The sequence below is a fragment of the Arctopsyche grandis genome, chromosome 4 (genome assembly GCF_051622035.1).
Source record: "Arctopsyche grandis isolate Sample6627 chromosome 4, ASM5162203v2, whole genome shotgun sequence".
NCBI lineage: Eukaryota > Metazoa > Arthropoda > Insecta > Trichoptera > Hydropsychidae > Arctopsyche > Arctopsyche grandis.
The window spans coordinates 31,661,924-31,681,660 of record NC_135358.1 but is presented as its reverse complement, the minus strand read 5'-3'; the positions used below and the strand labels follow the sequence as shown (position 1 = coordinate 31,681,660).

General features: G+C 31.3%; 1 protein-coding gene across 1 annotated transcript in view; it reads right to left on the bottom strand.

Moving 5' to 3' along the window:
* Positions 1 to 19,737, bottom strand: part of LOC143910569 (caspase-3-like) — a 427,954-nt gene that overhangs the window by 322,668 nt on the left and 85,549 nt on the right. The gene's annotated exons all lie outside the window — the stretch shown is intronic.

Below are 19,737 nucleotides of genomic sequence, written 5' to 3'. Positions count from 1 at the left end.
GATTTTTTTAGAACGCATAATGAACGAAGTTGATAATTTGCTGAATAGAGCATATAATTTTACTAAAAATATATAAAGTTTGATTTTTTGGAAAAAAATATAGTTCATAGGGGGCGGCTTTAGTTTTCTCGTGCCCCACCTGATTTTAAGGTCACGAACCGCCCCTGATCTCTTTCATACCATCTTATTGAGTTAAAGAGTATCTTCAAAGTATTCCTAACAGATAGCAGTACATATACTTTAAATAGTAAGGATTTTATATTATTTTTATTATTTGAAAGCATTTTATATTATTATATTATAAGCATTTTATATTATTTGAAAGCAATTGTTGAATTAGTAATTTTTGAACAGTGTATGCTGATGTAATCTGGTACATGTAAAATTCATATGGATTATCTCTGAGATCAAATATTTGTTCGGTGTAATTGTTTTATTGTAGCACTTGTATTGTGCGCATCATTGCCTCAGGATTGTTGTTTAAACGGTAATTTACGTATGTTTAATTAATTTGTCTGAAAATAATCAGTTTTATGAATGATTTTATTGTCTAGTCACGAATTTGATACGTTATTCGAGTTTTCTGTTAGATATTTAATCTAAGAACATTTAAAAATATATATTGATTAGATTACATAGAGTAAGTTTCTGTTATATTAATATTTACATATGAATATTATTTTGGTTATGATTTTGTTTGAATGAAATTAATTGATGCGTGTTGCCAGGTGAAATAATATAATATTTTAATATACTCGGGATCAATGTAGTACGATTATATATGTATGTAGTAGGTATTATTATATACAAATTATTAAAAATATACATAGGTATTAATACAATATTAGTTAAATTGTTATCTATTAATGAGGGGATTTATTAATGTGTATACATATGTAGATAGTTCGGTGATTATTGGTCACAAAGCGCTCGCCCAAAAGTCATTAAAATCTCTATAACGGAACATCTGGCAGCCGAAAAGTCCATCATACTAACAATAATTACATACTTACGCGAACTCGAGTGCCAAAAATTGTCTTTTGGGCGATCGCAATGTGACTAATAATCTAATAATGTAGTTAAGTCGCAATTTGCTCTGTGTGAAGCGCCTGATATTATGCAATTTATTATACAGACGAATTTAATGAAATTAAGTTTCATTTTTGATTTAACTTTAAATGTACTATAAACTACTACGTTGTTTATTTAATTATAAATGAAATTAAGCGTTTCTTTACTTATGCAAAAAAGTTACTTTTAATAGTATTTATGTACATATATATATATACCTATATTAAGTAAATTTTCATATAAACATGGTTCATTAAGAAATAATTAATTTATTTTATTTTGTTTGAAGATAACAATTACTTAAAATAGATAAAATTTTAGAATTGTATGGTATTACAAATGCAGATTAGGGTAATCTATATCTCGGAATGTTATCAATATTATTTTAATTATCATATTCTAAAACATCATCTAATGGGTGTTGTTTATGTTAACTCCACCTTCATCAAATACAATCAAACACTCAAATTATTTTACATATAAATGGGTATTATTATAGTTTCAAGTATTTGAATAAACCTCACCAAGCAAAGAGCAATTTGTTTAGAAATTTAGTTAATCATCATGTATGTAATAATGATATTCTGTGTGTGTATGTCTGTGTGAGATAACGCTTGCCGTACTATAATAGTCGTTTCGATTCGACATATATGTATGTTCCTTACACAAACGTTGGAAGTTTACTACGGACTCGCATGACTACGATGAATTCTGTCTGTTGCGTTCTCAATCCAAAAAGTAAATTTCAATGTGTCGTTAAAGACACTGACTTCGTTAAAATATGCAAAGAATCCATTTGTTCAAGGTTCCAAAAATATTTTGGAACCTTGAACAAATGTTCCAAATATTTTTAATCTAAACGAATTAACAATTTGAAATTGACAATGATGTTTAATGGTGATGAGTCATTTTCAGATTCGAAAGACGTTGCTAGGGGTTTTGCTAAGCATTTTAAATCTATATTTGTAGACTCCTTCACTCAATCTTCGAATAGCAATTTTCAATCAAGTTATTCCTCTATTCTGTCAATATTCGAATTAGAAATCAGTGGACTATGAGTTCCACAATCTGAAACCTAATAGATCTTTTGGTCCTGATTTAATTCCTGATTTTGTATTAAAGGGATGAAGGTCCAGTTTGTTATATCCTTTACTTACATATCTATAATTTATCTTTGAAGTCTTCTCTGTTTTCTGACTCTTGGAAGTGCACAAAAGTCACTCCTATTCATAAAATAGACGATAAATCCTGTATTGATAATTACATACCGGTAGCTATCGTTTAGGCACCAGCCAAATTGTTTGAAACTACATATATTGCATAGATTACTTTATAATCATTGTGATCGGTTTCTCATTGATCAACATGCTCCGTTTCCAACAAAAACAACATTTCCGTTCAGCACGCTCTACGACAACTAATATTTTGTTTTTCTCGAACTTTGTTACTAAGTCTCTGGATTCAGGGCATCAAGTTGATGTGGTCTGTATGTACTAGGTCTTCCAAGCCGGCGTTAAACCGAAACCGAAAAACCGGCTTTTTGACCATTTTCCAAAAATACTGAAAGCCGGCTATTTGGCTCAAACTAACCGGCTTTTTAAAGTTTTCTTCAGTTAATGTTTTTTTTCCTTAAAACCAACAATTATGAATTTCAAATTTCTATGAAAGATCAAAAATTTAAACTCTCTTAGGTAATGGGCGTATATTTCTTTGAACATCAAAAAAAAGGTACAGCACGTAGCCCTTTCTTTGAGATTTAGTAATGGATGAAGACCAGGTCAGAAACCAATAAAATATTATTGAAAATAGTTTCAATGACCTACACAAACTCAGGTATAAAAGTTTAGAAAACTTTAATATCGCAAAACCTTGTACTTGACATCAACAAAAAAAGGAGACATAATGCATGGGAATTTCCGGAATATAAATGATTTTTCTTCGAAGGAATTGGAAGCCTACTAAATTTTTTGCTCAAAAGCCCAAAAGCCCGAAAACCGGCTTTTTCTTTCGGACGGTTTTTTGGAACCCTATGTAGGTCTATACCGATTTTGCGAAGGCTTTTGATGAAGTTGATCATTCAATTCTTATTCAGAAATTGTCCAATTTTGGTCTATCAAATAATCTCACTAATTTTTTAAATTCTTATTTTAAAAAAGCCAGTTTGTTTGTTTTGATAACCATTTCTCTGATAAGTACCTCACATCTTCTGGCTTGCCTCGAGACTAGAATAATGAGCAAACTTTAAGGAAAGGATATCGTGTATTTAAGTTTAATAACAACATTGATATTCTTCATTTTGTTGATTGTAAAATATAATACATACATACATACAAATATAAATATTGAAATAATTCATTTAATTCTTCACACTAGATATATGGTGGCGGATATGAATATATGTGTATTTACATTGCGTATATGGTTTAAATAGTCGATAACAATAATATAAAAGTTTTACAGTGATTTGAAAAATATTACTAATAATTATTAAAATTTAGTTTTTCTGAAGTAGAAGAATGCATATATGAATGGTTGGTATGTATGAGTTGAAGAATAGTTAGGTTGTAATCTTGTACATGTACGAGAGTATGTCATGGCGTCTCGAGAGATAAAGAACGATTAAAATAATTGACCGAGTATTATTTACTGTACCGTTTACGTCTCCTGACAACAAGATCCTACTTTTACACCCCACACATTGAGGTCATCTTCAGTTTCAAGCCAAATTCAACATGAAAAGTTGTAATTTTATCCAAAAATGATGTAAAAAAGAACTTATGATTCTACTGAACCACATTTTCGTAAAAAGTTTTTATAATTAGATTAGCCAATTTTGAAATTTTTCTATAATTATCTTCATAAGTTCCAAAATATACGAAAAAAGTTAATAACTATTTGAACCATATCAATTTACAATACAAGCTGGGGACTCAGGGACGGATCCAAGGGGGGAGGAGAGGGGGAAAATCGCCCCCCTTTTTTTGTTCTCTTTATTTTTTCAAATACATTTTGTAAGTATTGAATAAGCATTTACCAAAAATTAAAATCTGATTCAATATTTATTTTTATTGATTATTTTGGACTTATGAGTGTTAACTATGTATGTGTATGATTTACGTTATACTATTTTGTAAAACAAAACGCTTCTTAGTAGATTAGATATTTCTAATGGTAAAGTGAAAGTGATTACACCAGCAAATATAAGATTTGAATTAAGATGAGACTTCAAGAATTAGTAAAAAAAAATTCGCCTGTGGCGCTGTATTATAATATTTTTTGAGTTTGTATTAAATAAAACTGCCACTAATTTTTATTAATATCTGAATTTTTCTAATTTTTAAACCATTTTGAATTTTTCGTATAAAATTAAATATTTTTTTCAAAAATGTTCTCTTTTTTTAATTCTCAGTTAGCAACCCTGTTTTATATGTTTTTTTTTAAATATCGCCCACCCCTTGAAAAATTCCCGGATCAGTTACTGGGTTCGATGATTAATATTTTGAAAATGAGCACTTAGTGTATATATGTATGTATACTACTAGTTATTTTACCCGGCTTCGCTCAGTATTTGTAATATTAATATAATATAAAAGCTTAAACATGGTGATCTAATAGTAAATATTAATTTGTTTTTTTATTAAAATTATTTGAATCGAAAAAAAAAAGGATCGATTGGAAACCATATCGAATCGTCTTCATAGAAACTTTGATTTGTTTCGATGTTACCAACCAACATTACATACTTACATAGTTACAAAGTCTCTTTCGAAATTATATATTAGATATACCTACATACATAGGATAGCATTGCCCAGATCAGCTTTATTGGACAATTAAATTTCTAAACATTCTTAACCATAGTTCATCACTTACCATAGTGTATTCTTTGGCTTTTTTCCGAAATTCAGGAATGGTTTTGTTCAAAGAAGAATGGGCTCTAATAGATGTTCCAAAAAATGTTTCAATTTGATGACATTATCTCATCAGATCTATCAATGTGCGAGTTTTTCATGTGTGTGGGATAGGGACTGCAATACCGATAGCATGAATTAAAATAGAGATACTCTATGAATATTTTAACTGGCAATTTAATTTTGAAATATAGTCCATATGCGTCTTTTTCATAATTTATTCCCCATTCTCAATCTGATGCCTTTTTTTGATTTTGCGTCTCCAGTGAGCGATGCTTGGATATCTTATAGACTTAAGTCGGAATTGCAAAAAACATAAACTAAAAAAAAAAAAAAAAAAAACACAAAACATTATAATCCTCTATACCTGGGACGTACCTACTTCACAGTTTTGTACCCGAATATCCTATATTTGAATGTTTGGGTTTGGCGTATTTTTCAATAAACATGTTCACATTCAAGCGGTGCACTGTTTTTTTTATAAATTAATAATTAATTTAAAAATAAAATAAATTCCAGGTAATATTGGCATTATTATTTTTTTCTTTCGATAATACCGATATCGGAAATTTCGGTATTTTTGCAATTTCTAGTGTGCACATTCACTGATTTTTTTACTAATCAATAGTTGGAGAGAAGCATCTGAGAAGAAATTAACGAATAACAGAGATAGAGCTGAAGAAAGTAATGGACAAAGTTTGACAGCTCACGCAAGTGCCACTATTTACAAAATATATTCTGTGACATAATGCAATCTTAAATACATAGTTTACTTTTATTTAGCTGGTGAATATTTATTTTTAAATCAAGCTATTAACCGTTCAATTGCTTCTGCCCCACCCCTACATGCTCCATATAAATAAATAATACATAAACCTTATATGTATGTAGCAACAGGTAACATAAGAGTACGCACTGTTAAAATTATACAATAAATAAGTATAGAATAGGGATGTGTCAGTCTATGTTTCACGTCAACTTCAGGTGTCTTCCGTTGACGTAGGCTCCGTATTCTTCCATGCCAGATCCATGGTATCCGTAATGAGAATCGGCCAGTCTCTCATCTCCTCGACTTTTGAAAGCGTTACTGGTCCTGAAAGCGTTGAACGCGATCAGAAGTAGCGCCAATTTACCCACCATCATTGATTTTACCAGCATCATCTTCAGCGTGCTCAAGAACATCGGTATGATTGCGGATTGTATCAAAAATGGCATTATGAACAATGGGAGGATGCGTCTCAGCAATTTCTTGTCACCCCCACCACCACCACCACTTTTGCGCCTACCTGAAAGTTAAATTTTAAAAATCGATTAAGTAAAACCTCTTTTACCCTTTGAATGCTGACCAACGCCGATCGGCGTTGTGCCAACAAGTCGTTGTATATAAGCGCTGTATTTTGAGCACGTACAAAGTAAACAAGAATACTACCCGCCAAGCCTTTGCAGGTAGCATTGAAAAAAAAAATGCATTGAACATTTGTCGTGTAATCCGTGTCAATGATTGCAAAGACTGATTTACAGCGGAATTTCTAAATTTACAATCATAGCGGAATTTCTCGATGGAAATCCCAAGCTGCCTTTGAATGCTGACCTAAGTAAAACCTCTTTAACTCTTTCAATGCTCACCAACGCCGATCGGCGTTGTGCCAACAAGTCGTTGTATATAGGCGTTGTATTTTGAGTACGTACAAAGTAAACAAGAACACTACCCTCTAAGCCTTTTCAGGTAGCATTGAAAAAAAATGCATTGAACATGGGTCGTGGAATTCGTGTCAATGATTACAAAGACTGGTTTACAGTGGAATTTCTGAATTTATAACCAAAGCAGAATTTCTCGATGGAAATCCCTAGCTGCTTTGTATTTTAGATTGTGGCTTGGCATTTGGATTGTGAGCATTACATTTTAACAACAGTGAAGAAGATGGTATTAGTTCTGGAAAAATGCATTCATTAATAGTTTTATATTGTTGCAAGATATATTAGAGAGTCTAAACACACCTTTATAAAACTCGAAATCCTCGGCGGTATTTATCTAGGGTAGTGATCTAGGGTTTGTTTGGATTAGCTACAATTTTTATACCTGCTTTCTATTGGATTTCTAAATAATTCTAGTTGGATATGTTGGCGAAATTTTCAGCGTGGCGGGCTTTCAACAGAAAAGACGTCAGCAATCAAAGGGTTAATATATGTGAAGCTCTTATTTATAAGTCAGTATATGATTCAGGTTGAGCCTATGTTCATTTAATAATAATATTTTTTACGTTTCAATTTCCACGGTGCAAATATGCAAATATGTATAAATTTACGATTTACCGCTACTTTGCATGGTCAATCTGTTATGTACATATGTAAAAACTGAATTGTAAATGATTTATTTAATTACTAAGAGTAACGGAAATGATCATGCATATCGGAAATGTTACATATTGAATTGCTAAATTGCAAAAATTGATTTGAAATATAATATGATATACATACATACATATATAATATTTCATAGACAAACAGACACGCTAGACTGTGTGTCTGTGTGAGATAACGCTCGTGTGAGATAATTCGTGTGAAATAATTCGACATATGTACGACACAGTTATAACATGCCAACAACACGCACGAACATAATAACAGATAAAAAAACTTCTATATATACTGTTTACATTGGTAAAGGTTTCCTCTAGGGACATAAGCATTTAGCGCCATCTATTGAAAATTTATTTAATTAAATAATTAATTTTTCTTTTTGTGTTTTATATTGTTTATATGTAGGTAGGTATTTTTACCATTTTTTTCATATTAAACAATTAAATATAAATATTAATTTAAAAGATATTTGAAAAAATCTCGAGTTCGAATTTTCGCATGATCACAAAACTTTCATCTATTGTTACTACGCACATAGATAAAGTAAAAACTAAGAGTGCATGGATCAAACACAGGACCGTCACATTTCTTTTAATTTTTTTAAGCCGGGTAATACAGCAAGTGTATAATATAATAACATACTGATCGTTAAAAAGAGTTTATGAAAAATATTTGATTGATTGTCTACATATATGTATATACATATACATATTTGAACGAAATTGGGTGAATGAATTTTATATAATAATAAAAATAAACTTTGATTAAATACATATGTATGCATATTATGGTTTCAAGAAGAATGCACTACATTACACTGAATAGTGGCGCAGTTTCGAGAAATCCTAATTTTCAAGGGCGCTCAAAAAGAACTTACGCAATTGAATTCCACAAAAAAGGGTTACACCCTCGGATAGCATATGTATAAATATCCCTTGACGCTTTTTCGTAGAATTCTATTGCGTTAGTACTTCTTGAGCATCTTTGAAAGTTTGAACGTCCCGAGAGTGCGGCTCTCTTGAGTGCATTTATCCGATCACCGTATATTATCAAAAGGAAATTAAACATGAGTTTCAGGCATTAGCTGTAAATGAAGCAATCAATAATAAATAAATTTACCTTCAAATCTGTCTTTTAATTGGCCTAAGTTGAGGTTTAGCATCATGGAGCTGTCATTTTTGACGTTCAAATTCACCCCGTCAATCAGTTCAAAGTTTTCCTCGGGAGCTTTTCCTCCTGGCGCGATGGCATCTGTGAGCTTTCCTTCGGTGTTGGCGCAAAACACCACACGTCTGTGGACGAGGACTAGGGTGATGAGCGCCAGGCCAGAGGGACGAAGGTGAGGGGACATTCTGATTGAAGATTCAAGGTCAAATTGAAGATGGCATGCTGTGTGCACCGTCTTCGTCGGCAGTTCGACCAGAACTGGCTGTCGCTGAACCAGATGCCCAACCAGAGGCGAAGCCAACAAGAAATAAACCGTGGAAAAGTCGACGAGAGAACACAGCGAATGCCGAGGCTGTAAGTTATGCTCGGCCCAAGTTGAACAGACGTGTGGAAGATCAGTTTTTTTCCAGAGAAAGCAGTTTTTTTGCAGCCCCAAATTCAGACACTATTTTCATATTGAGCGTTAGTTCTTTTCACTTTTCAATGAGCGATTTATTTTATTTTATTTTTATTTTATTTTATTAATTGAAAAATCAACAGACAGGATGTACATAAATATGTATATAAATACAAATAGTAAATAAATAATATATGTAACATCCGAGTCCAATAATAGATTTTTACAAAAATGAAAAAGATAAATATAAGGAAAACAAATTAAAAAGTAAAGAATAAAGGCATGACAAAATATGTAGAACATTGCATAATTAAACTATAGTATTAAAATATTTGGAAAAGGTTATAAAATAGAATATAATCGTTGTAACATAATGTATACCTATAATCATTAGCGTTGTAACATAATGTGTACCTATAATTGGTACAGCATTATTTTCATTCATCTCTGTTCCTTATTTCGTCCACATGGCTTTTCTTGTAAGCATTTATATTCTCTTGGGTACCATTCGAGTATTTTTCTTGTCCCCGTTTCTTTCAAGTTTCTTCATTTGCTCTATTTTAGCAATGTATTCTAGTCATATCTCTCACCTACAGATTTGTTTCATTTTCTGTTTTTCTTAATTATGTATATACATACATATGTAGTCCCGTCAAAGTTAGGATGAAGCTTACTACTTTTTTGTAACATTTTGTTAGTTGATTCTCATTTTGTTAGTAATTTTAGAATCACTAGTGGTCTTACCCGGCTTTGCACGGTATTTTTAATAAAAATCGCCTAAACATGGCTAATCTAAAAGTAAGCATTCATTTGTTTTTTTATTCATTTTATTTGAATCGAAAAAAAGTATTATATAATGACAGCCAATCAGAAATGAATTACAGACACACACAACGAATGATTTTTTTTATAAATATAATGGAACATGAACTGAAACTCAAATCCGGATCTGGAACAGAAAAATAAATCGGGATCCGGAACTGAAAAAGGAATCGAGAAGTGGAACAAACTCAAATCCGGATCCGGAACTAAAACAGGAACCGGTGACCGGAATTTAAAAAGGCATCCGGAAACGGAATTGAAAAAGGAATCGGGATCCGGAACTGAAAAAGGAATTGGAATTTGGAACTGAAACAGGAATCTAGAACCGGAACTGAAACAGGAATCTGGAACCGGAGCTGAAAAAGGAATCGATATCGATATCGTTCGTCGTCATAGACAATTTGATTTCTTCGGTTTTTCCCACCCAAAACTTACATACAAAGTCTCTTTCGAAATTATATACAATAGATTCTCGATTATCTGGGCGCGGATTATGTGGTTTGCGGATTATTGTGCTTGAAAAATATTTATATTTTTTCTTATATGATTATGAGATTGATTGCGACCGTAAACACGCGTGTTATTTGAAACAAATGATGTCACAAATAAATATTTTTCGTTCCATTTTTAAATGTCTTTTACTATTGCGGTGATTCTTTCAGTCGCTTTTGATCAGCGAAGAAGTAACAAGTGCGTGTATTCAGAGCAGATTTTTTCTTAACATAACTATGTTTAATTATTTTCAATTATTTTCATTTGCTGATGAATTCTGCATCGAATTTCAAGAATATTTGCAAAGAGAAAATTTGCAATCCGATCAAATCTATACATACGTATAATGCAGAGATTTTTGAAAATTGGTTAAAAAATAAATAGGTTTCAGAAGTGCAAGATTTTAATAAAAATAAGGGATTGCCATAGAAAGCAGTATTATTATAAGATAATGCTCCTTCTCATCCGAACGAAAGCATATTGAAAACAAACGATAGACTTATAGTTACAAAATTTTTACTCCCTAATGTGACATATTTGATTCAGCCCATGGACGAAGGTGTTATATCATCAATGACACATCTTTATATTTATCAAATTCTTCTAAAAACTCTTATTGAGGAAGATGACAACCTGATCAATTTCTAGAAAAAATGACGATATTGATATTAGGAATGAAGCAAATGATATATCTGAAATATGTGGATTATTGGAAAATTTAAAATGTTTTGAAAACGTAGATAAGGAAAACATCGAGGAGTGGCTCAGTCATGATTTAAGTGATCCAGGTTTTAAACGCATGGATGATGCAGATATCGTTTCTTTTGTTTCTCAAGAGGAAGAAAATGAGAGTGACACTACAAATGAAGAAGATACCAGTGGTTAAATAAGTCATAAAACGGTAAAAGAGTAGTACTAACTACTAACAGGCACTTACTGCTTAACTATGAGCGTTTTTCTTAATAAATAATGAGTATTAAAATTATGAAAATTTGTGTTGTAAATATAATATTATATTCGAAACCAAGTCAAGATTTAATGATTCGGATTATCCGTGCCCTTTCTCCCTAGCATTAGCCCGGATAATCGAGAGTGTACTGTTGTAAGACTTCGTTCTTCGAAAGCGCATTTTATTGAGGTTATACATACTATCTGAATCAGACTGGTTAATACGTATTTGATCCATAAAGACGCTACTCGATACCGTTTGATCCAATCTAAAGGTCCTGTTACTTATAAGTTGTTCATTACTTTGTATGTATATTTGTGATCTTGTTAAAGTTTCATCGTTTGTCATTGTCTCGAACCTTTCGACCTTTAAGGTCTATAAAAACTTTCGCATGCACTTGATTCGTTTAAAAAAGGGGGTCACACCCGTTAAAATTGCACCAAAGTGCATTCAAAGTTAGCCTACTTATCCTTGTTAAATCAGAACGAGCCCTTGTTAAATTTAACTCGAGAAAGTGGCTTTAAATACACGCTACGTAATATATGAATGTATGTACATATAACGGTTGAATTTTAAACGGTGCATGCAAAGCTGGACAATGGAAATACATGCAATTATTATTAATAAAAATAAGCGGTTCGAAATAAATAATTTATTATTAATATATAATATATCGTACATTTGTAGTTTTGATTGTAACGCACATAATGAATATAGTGTATCACAATCTCAAGACGATTTAAAGATTCAAAATTTGACGATGCGTTTTCTTATCAAATTTCATTGATAATAAATAAATAAAATTAGAAATTGAACGACGTGCAATTTTTTATGAAGATCATTCAAAAATGAAAATAGGACGTTGAAGGTGATAAATAAATAAATAATACACGTCAAATGTGTGAAAGTGTAAAGAATTGCATTGTTCTGACGCAAGTGCACTATCGTTACAATTAATGTATGAAAGTCACCTGTTTTGAAAAATTACAATAAGAAGTCTTACTTTGAAGAATATTTTCACTTGATTTCTCAATGGCACATTTAAGAAAGTCATAGAAAAATACTTCGCAAGTCCCATTATCTTTTTCAAGAGATCTTCTGTGCTTCTTTAATCATAGAGCATTTTTTAAATTAGCTAAAATATCGAAATTTTTATTGCTTTCTTTCGTATTCAGTTTCTCCGGTGTCTTCACGTGCATAAGGACTGTTTTCCCAACCGTGGGGGTATGCATGGGTGTGTGCTGAATGTACATGTGCATGTGCAGGCTGTACATGCACATGTGGGATAGTTTTGTGCACTATAGGCGCTTGAGAGTATTGAATCACGGGCTGTACTGCTGGAGCTGCTTGGTAAGCTATAGCTGGAGCTGCTTGGTAAGCTATTGCTGGAGCTGCAGCTTGGACTGTGAACGTTCTCGAAATCATCTGAAAGGAGGCGATGATGATGATTTTTATTTAAAGTCAATGCAATGGTTAAAATGTGTCAAAATAGAAACTCACTTGGCTGATAGCTAAGATCAGAAGCAGTACACCCACTGCTAATCCTTTAGTTGACATGATGGTCAGTGTAACTAATAGAGTAGTCATCATGCCCAATTTGAACACCATCGGTATCATTGCGAAGCTTATTCTCTTCAAGAAGTGATGTCCGAATGTCCTGCCTTCTGTTGAAGTATTCAAAATGTGAGTTCAATCAAAAGTATTCAAGTGTGTATACATACATATATATAAAAACATTTTTTAAAGTAAGTTCATCGACAATGATGCTACGAAATGGATAGACGAATGTCTATCACTTTGTCTGCTATAGTGTTTTTTTTAAATAGAGACCACCAACTGGTCTGCCAATAGATATAGTATTATTTAACAATTGACAGCTGTTTTATATGGGTAGTTAGTTAATAGTTTTTAAAAGCTAGGTCTCGAGTTGGGTCACTTTGACACTTTGACCAATCGTCAAAGTGATCTTTTGATTTTGATTTTTAAATGCTTTTTATTATTATGAAATTATGTTCACAATACATCTTATATCTATGTATTTTAATAGCTACTGATCTACTGATCATTTTCTATTTTACAATTTAATTTAATTTGGTTAGTAATCATAGTATTATATTGTTCTAATGTTAATGTACAGCATAATAGGAAAAAATGCTCAAAAACCTATTTACAATTCAAATTGATATGAAATTTTGGCTAACTATGTATTTTCTGCCTCAAATTACTTTTGAAGTTGATATTATTTTATTTATATACACTATTTTTATTTATATATACTATTTTGCTTATTATTCAAGTTATACCAAATTACACTAAGGTAATGTCATTATATTAAGACCATTATTGAGTTATAAACAATCCTAATTAAATATTGCAATGTTAGCAATTGTATGTATATTTTAATCACAATATATTCCAATTTCACTTATATCTGGCAAAGTAATTTTTGTGCAACAATATAGTGTCCTATGGTCTATGAGAGAATTGTTTCAGATAAAATTTTCCGTCTATCAAGTGCACTAAGAAGATAATTATATTCAATGTAAGAGAGTTATAAGTAGACTAAGGATAGTCGTTATGATAATCCTAAACAACAATACACGTTTCAACAGTGCTGAAAACAAAAGATAAAAAGGGTTTCTACGAAGTTGACGCTATGTATACCAAAATGCTTCACAAGCATATTTCGCTAATAAATATCCGTACCTTGGTTATTACTAGTCACCGGACCCAGAAGGTGCCGCGTATTGTTCAAAGGTTGTAAATGCATTGTTAAAGGTTTGCCGAACCTTTTTTACAAAGGATTTACAACAATGGATAACACTGTGACTATCCGGTGTCTAGTTATTACATATACATACATATATGTCACAATAAGAGCATCAAATCTCGAATCAGTAAACACTGGCTAGTAAGTGTGTACAGTAGCTTTGGTTTTTAGCTAAAGCTTACGACGATTAAGATTTCGCAGATACTCTTACTAGACAAATTATACACTGACGCGCAAATTCATGCACTTTCTGCTGTGCATTAGTAAATCTGCTAAGGAATGAAATTTGAGTGGTTTGACAGCTGACCAAAGTTTCACTTTGCTCTTCCAATGAATTTTATGCTCAAGAATATAACTGTTTGTGTTCAAATAACGAATGTATTGTTGAATTGATACGAAATAGACAATAATTAACAAGGTTAAATCTACTGTAGAAGTTTTAAAACTACGTATATCCGTATTATTTAGATTTTAGGTTAGGTTACAATTTATTTTGTTCATTAATACATAATACATATGTATGTTCTTCGATATAGTGTAGCATTCTTTCAGTTTTTAGTTAAATCCATCATTGGACGACTTTATACTTGTTAAGAATGTCAACTTCTTATTCCTTTCGTGAACATTTACTGCGTACGGATAGCTAGTGTATTAATTTACTAGTAAACGTGTTCATTCACTCTTTCATGAATACTGTTACTGGGTGATTTTGATGATGCATACACTTACTAGTCAGTGTATACTGATTCGAGCTTTACACTCTTACTCTAACATACATATATAATAAAATGGCAAAAGCTAGTTAAAAATGTATGATGGACAGAAGTACAAAAGAATAGGTCAAATGGTACAAATAGTAAGAAGATGCCGAAATATACATATGAAAATTGTACAAACTAAGTATGTAGGTAGTAAGAAATGTATAATAGCAATAGATTATATGATAATACAGAAATATTTAGGTTGATAGTTTCAATAAAAGTGAACCACTTTTATATGATTACTCATATACTAGAAATGACTTTGGTTGCGTCAAATGGTTAAAATTTGTGTATTATTTCAAAAGCAAAGTCATCAATGAGGTATTGATGTAAAATTTGAACACCGAATATACAGATATGTATAAGGACATATGTATTGTAAATCAGACAAAAGTGAATGAATGTGCTTTCAGTGGAATGTGCGAGATACTTGAATGTGTGTAGAAGGAAACGAGTGCCATAAGAAGTACGAAAAATGTAGGAACTTTAAGTTTGATGTTGATGATTTAGGAAAAGGTTTTGAACTTGCCATCTTGGACATCTTGGCTCTCCTCGTGGGACTCGTCACAATTTGCTGGCTGGGCTGTGACTGCCAAAACCACTAGCACTACAACTAACAACCTTCTCAAATCCTTTATGTTGGCCATCTTCCTCGAATTATTCGAATCGGTAGTTAGTGTTCGCTAGACGATTGTCAAAATTGCACTGATCCTTTTGCTAGGAGCACCCGCCGATATAAAGGCTCCAGCTGATTAGAATTCACGTCAGCCAAAACGAACGTTATTAATTAATGCGGCGACGAAAGGGTGCCACTAGTCATACTTTATGATGTGCCGAATACCAAAAAAAAATTTCACTCATAGGTAAGAAGTGTATGCATCAAAATTGTGTCGGAAGCCTTTGTTGATTGAGAATTTGCACATTTGACTTCTTGTAATAGGAACAAATGGTTTGGTGGAAGCAAAAAGTGACTCGAATGTTTGCATCGAAAGCGCATTGAACTGCTTCTGTAGTAATTTGTCAAAGCATTCCTCGACGCACTGTATTGAAATTCGACTAGCAATACCGTTAGAATGACTGTTTGAAAGGAACCGAATTTCGCATCTGTTTATCAATCGACGGAAAAATAAAGGAAATCAAACAAATAAAAATCGCTATTGTATATGTAGGTATAGTTTACGTGTTCGCTTGAGTAGGTTTTTAAAACAAAATTTGTTTAAGATACTTAAACTGGAAGTATTATTGTAACTATCGATTTTATGATAAAACGGTATATGAAAAATTTGCAAAGACAAATTCGAATAAAAAATAAGTGTAAACTAATTCGTGCTTGTACATATGTATGTATATGTAGTGTGCACTCAATTAGGGCATGCAAATTACCAGAAAATGGAATCGGTAAGAAATATTATTCATTACCGGTTTACCGGTTATTTATCGGTAATTTGCCGAGAATGTGAAAATATCAAAAATTTAATATTGTTGCGTAGGGGTGGGTGGAGGATCCAAGTAAAAGGCCAACAGTCGTTTCACAGCATTTATTGATGATTCAGGAGATACACGCAGTGTCACGGCTAAGTCCAGAATGAATTATATCGCCTACGTACCGCCTTATAAAGGGTAGATCTCTCAGGACGCCTAATCTGTTTATCTGTTGTATAGTCACGTATTCAGATATGTATTTCCAAGACATTGGGTCTTCCCGTACTGATTCTGAGAAATAACTAATAACGGTCATTGTTTAGCCTAAATGCACTTAGAGTCCAGATATAATCTTCGGAAGTAAGTGCATGCATTTAGTTAATCCGATAACAGATATCCGTTAGTCTAAGTGCAATTCGCTCAATCCGCGGCGTACGTAACAATATTATAAAATTATATTCGGTCTCCGTGACGAGACATAATGTTAAATTACAGAAAACGCAAATATCGGAAGGCAAAGATCGAAAATCGAAAGATCTTAAGTCGAAAGATCAAAAAAAAAAAAAAAAAAATGGTGCATGGTAAACGGTTTATACTCACTTAATTTGCGCGAGCAGGATACAACAGGAACAAGAGGAACAGGTTTCTCCTCCCGTATTAATGTGCGCGCGCAGAATACGGGAGGAAAAGCCTGTTCCTCTTGTTCCTGTTGTACCCTGCTAACGCAAATTAAGTGAGTATGTACCGTTTACCATGCACCATTTTTTTGATCTTTTGACTTAAGATCTTTCGATTTTCGATCTTTGTCTTCCGATATTTGTGTTTTCTGTAATTTAAAATTCTGTCTCGTCACGTAGACCCATATACAAACCTGAATTTCTTTCTTAATTTGACGTTCAAAGCTAAATAACGAACCATCTTAACATCTTCATTGATAATATTCTGTACGTATGAACATATGTATGTATGTATATATGTATGCTCATTTGCGAATTTCTTAAGCTTTTAAAAATAAAAATATTGTTTTGGCGAGTTACTGCTTAATATTTTACTATTGGAATTTATTGAAAATTCCAAAACTAATGCTAAGACTTTTTTTTATTGAGATTATTATTTTACTGGTATTACCAGGAATTTAAAAATTATTCGGTAATGGAATTTGGTCATAATTACCGGTAAACCGGATTACCGAAAGCCGGTAATGCATGCCATACTCTGAATTGACTGGTTAAATAATTAAAAACCATTTTCCTACATTGTCTTGGGAATGTTTGTAAGAAGAATATGCTGTATAAATGTTGATGATATTCCAATTATTTCAATTGTCTATTTATTTTGAATTAAATAAATCAAATTAAAATTGTACTGATTTACCGCTTGCGTGAGGTAAACTTTAACAATGCTTTCAATTTGTAAGCAAATCACGTACGCAGTTTTGATCGTGATAAGTTCCAATACAGACATGTTCAAAGATATTGAATTTAATTAATTTTGATATCGTGCCAGCATAAGAGGTTTTAAAATGGACAAGTTTTAATTGAATATTGGGATTTTTACTACACGAGATCTACCATATATTGTCTTACATTATATATGTGGTTATTGTGTTAATTTTCCAAAGTTTTTTACATATGTTTTTTTTAACTGAACGTGTTTCAGTTGGAATTAATAAAAAATAAACCGGAATTGATAATTTGCTCTTGCAAAAAGTAGAGCGACATATTCAAGTTACCCAAAGCAGCATTTATGTATGTATGTAGAACAAATAGTTTTTTCATAATGTGTAATATGAAACAAAACAAAACTTTTTAGGAATCTATAAGCATTTTATAATACAAATAAATAAATGTCTTTAAGAATCTTACATATCTTATTGTAAATGATGGATTTCTATTGTTCATAAGTTCACAAAACGTGATAATTTGATGTTTTACTCATTTTGCGTATCGTTTTATTATATACATAGATATATTATTTTATTTTAATGGTGAAAAAACTCAAAATTTTTCTCCTGAAAATACATCATCTTTTTTTTAACTGTACATAGATATTCTCAATCCTTCAATTACATTTAAAATATTTAATATATTATATAATAGCTAGTTTCAGAACACTATGAACTCCGAAATTCTACAAAAAATGGTTAAAATCATTATTAAAAAAAAAATTGGGAGAAATTTTATAAAAATCTGGGGAAATGCATTGAAAGGGAAAAACTATATTTAAAATTTTAATATTTTTACCATATGTTAGGTATATGTACATATGTATGTATGTTCAAGCTATTTTACAATTTGTATAGACAACTTTAATAAAGTCGAGCATTACTTTGATTTTGTTTTTTTTTTCTAATAATTTTCATTCAGTGTGATTAAATTTTATTTATATAAAAATTCAACTACACGTATGTTATGTTTAAGAAATGTATATATGTATGTATATGAACATTTTATTAAATGTGCTTTAATTTTGCGGAAAAATAATATTCTCCGAAAATCATTTTCAAAAATTTATTGCTAATTTCATTTTGTTGTTTCACGCCATCATAACAGCCCAGATTTTTTTCAAAATAAATACATACGTATATCGCACAAAAATTAAATTATTCAAATTCAGTTAAATGTATTCAACATTAAATAAATTTCAAAATTCAACAAATATATTGCACCCGAGCCAAAATTATTGTCACTTTTATTACTTTATTTAAACTTTAAAACGGATACTTTGCATGTTTGTGTCTATATATTTTTGTTACAAAGTATTTTAAGTAATTTGACAAGTGTAACAAAAGTAATGGATACAAATTGTAATTTTAAAAATTTAACAAAAACCATGGACACAAATTGTTATTTTACAAATGTATCAAAAATTATGGACACAAATTGTAATTTTAATTTTCCATGTAATTTTTGAGTTGCCTATTTTTTTCTTGTCATGGTTGTAATTTTCCTAATAAAAATAGTCTTAAACCAACCATATTTTTTCTTTACTTTTCCTTACGATCCTTGATAACTCAATAATCTATATTTAGGTTTTTGAGCTATTTTTCCTATTATGCTTTAGATTAGCATTAGAATAATATAATACTGTGATTACTAACCAAATTAAATTAAAATTGTAAAATAGAAAATGATCAGTAGATCAGTAGCTATTAAAATAGATATAAGATGTATTGTGAACATAATTTCGTAATAATAAAAAGCATTTAAAAATCAAAAAATCAAATCAATAATCTATATATACATACATATGTTTATTACATAAAATTGAATATCTGTTGGTTTGTATGTCTGTCTCGTATAGGGTCCTAAACCACTAAACCGATTAAGATGGAACTTTCAGGATTTGTTGTATGCTTGTCCGGGAAGATTACTGTGAAAAAATAACTCTTAATAATAATATTCGCAATTAAGATTTTACCGACGTGAAAGTTTGAAGCGCCATTGTGAGGTCAAGGAAATGTGTTCGTTAGTAACCACGTTACCAGTTGGTTTATGACGACACGGGTTTGAAGATACGTTATTTGATCACTTACTATCACTTGAAACGGAAACGGGAATTGCATGCATTAATCTGGCATTGCAACGCATGCTGGGTTCAGCTAATAAAATATA